The following is a 9,368-nucleotide window of genomic DNA, read 5'->3' as shown; positions in this document are numbered from 1 at the left end:
ATTTGGCACCAAGTTTGTAGTGGTTTCAAGGAGGCATCTCCCCCACCTTTCTGAAAGTAATTAGCAATCTGCAGTAAATACAGATCTCGCCAGCCGCACCCCACATCTAATAAATAAATATGAGTCTCTGCGAACAGGAAGCACCTGACCCTGTGCTAAGCCTTGAATACTAGTGTAAGAGATTGGATTTACAGCTTTCAGTTGCCTGCAGTGATTTGAAATGAAAGTGAACCGGTGGGTTTTTCATTCCCTGAGAAGCAAGACCCAAAATTCCAACACACTTGTCATTTCAGTGTAAACTTATCTATTGAAGCATCAAGGAAGCAGAAAGCATCAAGCTCTTTCTGTAGGATATTTATCTCCACAGATCACTACCATTAATAATGTTAAAATGTAGAGACAGGAGTAGACTACGTTCCCTCTTGTGTCTGATGGTGCTGAACTGATTCTGCAGCCGACCAGCTTCATAAGCCTCAGCGCTGGACTGGCTCCGTGGCTGGGCTCCTGGACCAGCTCACTCGCTTCAGCACCGAACCGGCTCTGTGGCTGCAGACTCACATTCAGGGACTCTGCAGTTCATGTCCTGTGTGTTAATTGTTTATTTTTTTTTTACTGTTTGCATGATTTGTTCTGTTTTCACACAATGGATGTTTGTTGGTCTTTATTATGTGTTTTTAAAAATTCTGTTGTGTTTCTTTGTATTGTGGCTGCCTGCAAGAAGATTAATCTCAAGATCGTATATGGTATGCGTACTTTGATAATAAAAACAACAGGAATTCTGCAGATGCTGGAAATTCAAGCAACACACATCAAAGTTGCTGGTGACCGCAGCAGGCCAAGCAGCATCTATAGGTAGAGGTGCAGTCGACGTTTCAGGCCGAGACCCTTCTGAAGTTAGTCCTGACGAAGGGTCTCGGCCTGAAACGTCGACTGCACCTCTTCCTATTTGATAATAAATGTACTTTGAGCTTTCTACATTTACTGCATAGCCCTCTATTCTCCTGGTATCAAAAACCTTTCAATCTCTGACTGGAAGGTACTCAGCAAATGAGCCTCCACACACCTCTGGGTAGAAGGTCCCAAAGATTCTTGACTATCTGGTGAAGAAATTCCTTCTCCTTTCAGACATTAATAGCACCGTTTTATAGTCATGTCATACTTTATTGATCCTGGGGGAAATTGGTTTTCGTTACAGTTGCACCATAAATAATAAATGGTAATAGAACCATAAATAGTTAAGTAGTAATATGTAAATTATGCCAGGAAATAAGTCCAGAACCAGCCTATAGGCTCAGGGTGTCTGACCCTCCAAGGGAGGAGATGTAAAGTTTGATGGCCACAGGCAGGAATGACTTCCTATGACGCTCTATGTTGCATCTCGGTGGAATGAGTCTCTGGATGAATGTACTCCTGTGCCCACCCAGTACATTATGTAGTGGATGGGAGACATTGTCCAAGATGGCATGCAACTTGGATAGCATCCTCTTTTCAGACACCACCATCAGAGAGTCCAGTTCCATCCCCACAACATCACTGGCCTTATGAATGAGTTTGTTGATTCTGTTGGTGTCTGCTACCCTCAGCCTGCTGCCCCAGCACACAACAGCAAACATGATAGCACTGGCCACCACAGACTTGTAGAACATCCTCGGCATCATCCGGCAGATGTTAAAGGACCTCAGTCTCCTCAGGAAATAGAGACGGCTCTGACCCTTCTTGTAGACAGCCTCTGTTCTTTGACCAGTCCAGTTTATTGTCAATTCGTATCCCCAGGTATTTGTAATCCTCCAAAATGTCCACACTGACCCCCTGGATGGAAACAGGGGTCGCCGGTACCTTAGCTCTCCTCAGGTCTACCACCAGCTCCTTAGTCTTTTTCACATTAAGCTGCAGATAATTCTGCTCACACCATGTGACAAAGTTCCCTACCGTAGCCCTGTACTCAGCCTCATCTCCCTTGCTGATGCATCCAAGTATGGCAGAGTCATCCGAAAACTTCTGAAGATGACAATACTCTGTGCAGTAATTGAAGTCCGAGGTGTAAATGGTGAAGAGAATGGGAGACAAGACAGTCCCCTGTGGAGCCCCAGTGCTGCTGATCACTCTGCCGGACACACAGTGTTGCAAGCACACGTACTGTGGTCTGCTAGTCAGGTAGTCAAGAATCCATGACACCAGGGAAGCATCCACCTGCATCGCTGTCAGCTTCTTCTCCAGCAGAGCAAGGCAGATGGTGGTACATAGCGAACATAAAAGATTCTGTAGATGCTGGAAATCAAGAACATCTTATTTTGAGACTTTGACTTGTATCCAGGGGAAATACCATCACTGCCTCAATCTGATCAGGAATTTGCATCCTTCAATGAGATCAATGATCAATCATCAATCAATCATCCTTCAATGAGATTAATGATCAATCAATCATCCTTCAGTGAAATCAATCATCCTTTATTGAGATCAATGATCAATCATCAATCAATCATCCTTCAATGAGATAATGATCAATCAATCATCCTTCAGTGAAATCAATCATCCTTTATTGAGATCAATGATCAATCATCAATCAATCATCGATCATCCTTTATTGAGATCAATGATCAATCATCAATCAATCATCCTTCAGTGAAATCAATCATCAATCATCCTTTATTGAGATCAATGATCAATCATCAATCAATCATCCTTCAATGAAATCAATCATCAATCATCCTTTATTGAGATCAATGATCAATCATCAATCAATCATCTTTCAGTGAAATCAATCATCAATCAGTCAATCATCCTTCAATGAGATCAACCCTCTTCTAACCTCCAAAACTAGAGACCCAAACTGAATCTTTCCTCCCAAACTTCAATTCAGAGAAACTTTCTTGTATTTTGTCTCACAGGAGTATTGTTCAGATTCATTTATCACATATACATTGAAATGTACAGTTAAATGTGAAACAGACTCGATGGGCCAAATGGCTTGATTGTCTCCCCCTTTGTCTTAAACTCGTATGGGTAAAGATCATGGGTCTACTCTCCTGAAAAATTTTGCAGTTATCTGAGAGTTTTCTGGTTACCGTTGTCTAGACAAGTTTTTTTTAAAATTACAAATTTAATAATGGCTTGATTCTAATTTGAATCATTTCTCCTATGTCTCTATTTCCTGATATTTATTTCATTTGCTGTTAGAACCTGAGGTCCATCAATAAATCTATTGAATGTGGCGAGATTTAAACCTGTGTCACGGCATCAGCTGCCCCGTTAACCACAAGGCAATACTACATCCATGCAGATGAAAACAGAGGCTTTATAAGGCATTATTCAGACAGAACTTGGAGTATTGTGAGCAGTTTTGGGCCCCTTATCTATGAAAGGATGTGCTGGCATTGGAGAGGGTCCAGAGGAGTTTCATGAGAACTGTGGGGAGGCACGGTAATGTGTTGTGCTAATCACTATGCTACAGTACCAATGACCCAGATTCAATTCCCACTGCTGTCTGTAAGGAGTTTGTACTTTCTCCCTGTGACTGTGTGTGTTTCCTCCCACAGTCCAAAGACATACTGGGTACCACTTGGCAGGTTAATTGGTCATTGTAAATTGTCCCATGATGAGACGAGGGTTAATCAGGGGTCGCTGGGCAGCACTGCCCAGAGGGCACAAAGAGCCTGTTCCACACTGTATCTCAATAAATAAGTAAACGTATAAATAAAAATGAGAATGATTCAGGAATGAAAAGATTAACATATAAGGAGCATTTGATGACTCTGGGCCTGTTCTCACTGGAGTTTTGAAGAATGAAGAGCGGGGATCTCTTTGAAACCTACCAAATATTGAAAGGTCTGGACAGAGTGGACAAGGGGAGAATGTTTCCTATCATGTCTAGGACCAGAGGATACAGCCTCAGAATAGAAGGACATCCCTTTAATACAGAGATGAGGAGGAATTTTTTTTAGCTAGAGGGTGGTGAATCTGTGGAACTCATTGCTGAGGAGGCCAAGTCATTTGGTATATTTAAAGCAGAGGTTGATGCGCAAAGGGTTTCGGTCCGAAACGTTGACTGCATTTTTCCATAGATGCTGTCTGGCCTTCTGAGTTCCTCCAGCATTTTGTGTGTGTTGCTAGGTTCTTGATTAGTCAGGATGTCAAAGATTACAGGGAGAAGGCATGAGAGTGGGTTTGAATGGGAATAAAATCCGCCATGGTGGAATGATGGAGCAGACTCAATGGGCCTAATGACCTGATTCTGCTCCTATGCCTTGCGTTCTAAAATGACCAGTAGCAATATATCATGAAGGGATCTACCCTCCGTCACTGAGGCAATGAACTTTGTCCTCTTCTCCATCCCACTTTCCTTGTTTTCAGTCTTACTTCTGTGGCCCTTTATTTTCACTCTCTCAACAATGGGAGATTTTAATCTGCAATGTCCTAACTACTGGCTCCTGATATTTTTGATCCAAGGTTCTTTTGGAAGTCAAGAAAAAGGTACTAAACTTGTTCTTCACTATTGTTTTATTAAATACTAATAGAACAAAGAGAATTGGAAACGAACAGTTACAGGAGGAATTTAGATAGGTACACATCTCATCCCACTGACATGACCCAGACCTGTGCCTCCCCATATCTCTCCCATCCATGTACCAATCCAAATTTCTCTTAAATGTCTAGCAGGGCAGGGGAAATAAGAAGTAAAGACTAAAAGAATAAAGATGGTGGGCTGACATTCAATTCAAATTTGTAGATAAGAGTTAACCAATCAGCTAGCTCCTATTCAAAAAGCACACACAAAATGCTGGAGGAACTCAGCAGGTCAGGCAGCATCTACGGAAATGAATAAATAGTCGATGTTTTGGGCCGACACCCTTCATCAGGACTGGGAAGGAAGAGGGAAGGAGCCAGAATACAAAGCTGGGGGATGTGGAGGGGAAGGAGTACAAGCTGCCAGGTGATAGGTGAGACAGTTACAGAGAAAGTGCAGTGAAGGTAGACAATAAAGTGTAAGACTGTGACAAGGTAGATTGTGAGGTCGGAGTCCACCTTATTGTACAAGATAAGCCTTATAACAGTGCTATAGAATCTCTCCTTGGGCGTGATGGTACATACTTTCAGGCTTTTGTATCTGCAGGAAAGACTTGTAGCTGCAAGAATTTAGATTTTCCAGAGACTTGTTTGAAACATGCAAAATCATGAGGGGTTTTGACTAGGAGGATGGGAGATGTTTCCTCTGTGAGAGAGCCCAGAACCAGGGGTGGGGTTTTGCCATTTACAACAGAGCTGAGGCGAGATGTATTCAATGGTGAGCTTCTGAAGCTTCCTACTTCCCTTAGAGGAAGCGTCGTTTGAATACTGTATATTAGATTCAAATTAATTTATGAATCACATGTGCATCGACATATACAGTGAAATGAGTCCTTTGTGCCAAATCAAATCAGCGAAGATTGCACCAGGCAGCCCACAAATGCCAGCACACTTCTGGTGCCAACATGGCATGTCCACACCTCACTAACCCAAACCGTACGTCTTTGGACTGTGGGAGGAAACCAGAGCACCTGGAGGAAACCCACGTGGTCACGAGGAAAACATACAAACTCCTTACAGACAGTGGCAGGAATTGCACCCCAATCTACACCATAGTGTTGCCTCATGTAGCTTAGTTCATGGCGTTTAAGAGAATTTTAAATAAACACGTGGCTATGCACAGATTGGAGGGCTATGGTTATGTGCATTTGTGATTTGGCATTGCGTTAGGCACAGATATTGTGGGCTGAAGGGCCTATTCATGTTCCATACAGTTGCGATTCAGATTTGTTTTATCACACGTACACCGAAACGCACAGTGAAATGCATCATTTGTGTTAACACCCAACACACCCAACGATGTGCTGCCACCGCACATTCCGGCCCCAACTTAGCATGCCCACGGTCTGCAAGGCCTGTCAATATTCTATCCTTTTCTTTGACCTTTTCAGTCAGACTTTACTTGTTCTTTTTTTAGGTCCATTTGATGTTGATTATCTGCCAAATACCTTTCTTGCGAAATTGTTCACTGCATTAGTGTTGCTTTCTCCACCATTCTGGTTGAAGCTGGTTGCCCACCCATCATTAATCTTTCAGGAAATTAAGTTAAGATTAGCACTTGAGATACTTATTTTTAACAATATACCATTTACTTAAAAATATGATACCTTTGTTTTCTATTAATATCTTTCCTTGTTTGCCTCCTCACTGGTTAAATTAATCGATTATTTTATTTATTCTATTGTATTTCTTTATATCTACTGTGAATGCCTGAAAGAAAACTATTCTCAGTGTATGTACTTTGATACATACATTGACAATAAATCTACTTTGAAATTTGAAATAAAAATTTCTCAGGCAGGTGCCTCTGGCCTGAATGAACATAATGGATCGTCATCACTTCTGTGAAACCCCGTAATGTCAAGGCTTTAAATGTGCATTTCCAACACTTCCCCTCATGATTAATCACTACAGCTGATGTAAAGAGCTATGTTTTCCAATAGTATTCACAGTTTGTTAATGACAAGGTAGAAGAGATGTAAAAAAACAGAAAAGCCTGTAAGTGGAGTGTGTGTTTATAGGAGGAGTATCCAATTTAAACATTGTTGGTGAAGCATTGCATTGGAGTGGAAACCTGGTGTCGTGTTGGCCTGGGACGTGCACTTGTAACCAATCTGTCATCCAGTTCAGCTTGGTTCCAGTTTCAGAGAAGCTTCAGGTTTCCTGGTGGAAATTGAGGGATGATTGACAGAGGAGCAGCTGACGAGGAGATTTACTCAGCTGAGAAATTATGGGCATTGCTCATTTTGACCAACAAAGTCAAGGATGAGAAAAACACTAGACAATTTCAAGATATATGTATATAATCTTATATCTTCTATATTATATAAGATTACATATGATGTTTATAGATATACAGTTTATTCACACACACACACATATATATTTGTATCAAATATGAAACAGTTAAATAACTAATAAACTAACATAGAACATATTTATTGATGAGCACTTATGAACAGGATTTATGAGCATTTGGAGAGACATAATCTGATTAGGGATAGTCAGCATGGCTTTGTCAAGGGCAGGTTGTGCCTTACAAGCCTGATTGATTTCTTTGACATTGTAACAAAGCACGTTGATGAAGGTAGAGCAGTGGATGTAGTGTATATTGATTTCAGTAAGGCATTTGATAAGGTTCCCCATGCAAGACTCACTCAAAGTAAGGAGGCATGGGAACCAAGGAGACTTTGCTTTGTGGATTCAGAATTGGCTCGCCCACAGAAGGAAAAGGGTGGTTGTAGATGGTTTGTATTCTGCATGGAGGTCGGTGACCAGTGGTGTTCCGCAGGGATCTGTTCTGGGACCCCTCCTCTTTGTGATTTTTATAAATGACCTGGCTGACGAAGCAGAAAGGTGGGTTAGTAAGTTTGCTGATGGCAGAAAAGTTGGGGGTGTTGTGGATAGTCTGGAGAGTTGTCAAAGGTTACAGTGGGACATTGATAGGATGCAGAACTGGGCTGAGAAGTGGCAGATGGAGTTCAACACAGATAAGTGCTAAGTGGTTCATTTTGGTAGGTCAAATTTGAAGTCAGAATATAATATTCATGACTCTTCGCAGTGTGGAGGATTAGCAAGATCTTGGGGTCTGTGTCCATGGACATTCAAAGCTGCTGCGCAGGTTAACAGTGTTGTTAAGAAGGCATATGCTGTGATGGCCTCGATCAACCACGACTTCAAGAGTCGTGAGGTAATGTCAAAGCTACATAAGACCCCACTTGGAGTACTGTGTTCAGTTCTGGTCACCTCACTACAGGAAGGATGTGGACACTATAGAGAGAGTGCGGAGAAGATTTACAAAAATTTTGCCTGGATTGGAGAGCATGCCTTATGAGAATAGGTTGAGTGAATTTGGCCTTTTCTCCTTGGAGCTACTGAGGATGAGAGATGACCTGATAGAGGTGTATAAGATGATGAGAGGCATTGATCAGGGCGGAAATGGCTAACATGAAGGAGCATAGTTTTAAGGTGCTTGGAAATGGGTACACGGGGGATGTCAGAAATAAGTTTTTCACACAGAGACTGGTGGGTACATGGAATGCACTGCCAACGAAGGTGGTAGAGGCGGATACAACAGGGTCTTTTAAGAGACTCTTAGATAGGTACATGGACCTTAGAAGAATAGAGGGCTATGCACTAGGGAAATTCTAGGCTGTTTCTAGAGTAGGTTACATGGTCAGCACAACATTGTGGGCCGAAGGGCCTGTAATGTGCTGTAGAGTTCTATGATGCACTACAACACAGTACAGGCACTTTGGCGCACAACGTTGTGCTGACCTTTTAATCATCTCTCATCTTCCTTCATTCCAAAGAGAAAAATCCGAGCTCACTCAACCTTTCCTCATAAGACATGCTCCCTAATCCAGGCAGCATCCTGGTAAATCTCCTCTACACCCTCTCCAAAGTTTCCACATCCTTCCTATTATGAAACAACCAGAACTGATCACAATATTCCAACATAGCCTTAAAGGGGGGGGGGGGAGGAACGTGACTCAGACCATGAAAGGCCTGCGTCGGGCATTTTCATGCCTTACAAGGTGCAGATTGGAAGTCCGTGCAAGAAACCTTAAAAGATGAGAAAAACTTATATAATAAAGATATATATACATATGTATCTAATATTATTTAAAGGACTCATTAAATAACAAATGGAATTTAATTAAATGTACGAAGGTTGATTGATATGTTCGTGGCTGAAGGTAGACGGAGTCAATTTTAGGAAATCTAGCACATTTATTTGGAGATGAGTTATACAGCTCTCGTTACATACACATGCAGTTCAACTCTTTGAGTGATTATGCAGAAAGTTTGAAGTTAGTAACTCATCTCCTTCTACCTTAGGCCACAAACTTATCAATCACCCCTGCTGTTTACCACTTTCTGGAGGTCCAAGACGCCGACTTCTACAAAGAAGGGATCCGTATACTCCACGGCCGCTGGACTAAGTGTGTAAATGTAGGAAAAATAAATGTGCTAGGTTTTCTAAAATTGACTCCTTCTACCTTAGGCCACGAACTTATCAATCACCCCTCGTATGACTCAAATTCTTGAGAGTTAATGACATGTTTATTTTAGAATCACGTCATTAACTCTTAAGAACTTGAGTCATACGAGGGGTGATTGATAAGTTCGTGGCCTAAGGTAGGAGTCAATTTTTAAAAACCTAGCAACCATTCTCTGAGTAAAAAACCTTCCTCTAATATCCCCCTTGAACTTCCCACCCCTTACCTTAAAGCCATGTCCTCTTGTATTGAGCAGTGGTGCCCTGGGGAAGAGGCGCTGGCTATCCACTCTATCTATTCCTC

This window comes from Mobula hypostoma, chromosome 21 (assembly GCF_963921235.1).
Source record: "Mobula hypostoma chromosome 21, sMobHyp1.1, whole genome shotgun sequence".
Classification (NCBI taxonomy): domain Eukaryota; kingdom Metazoa; phylum Chordata; class Chondrichthyes; order Myliobatiformes; family Myliobatidae; genus Mobula; species Mobula hypostoma.
Note: the sequence above shows the minus strand (reverse complement) of the source record.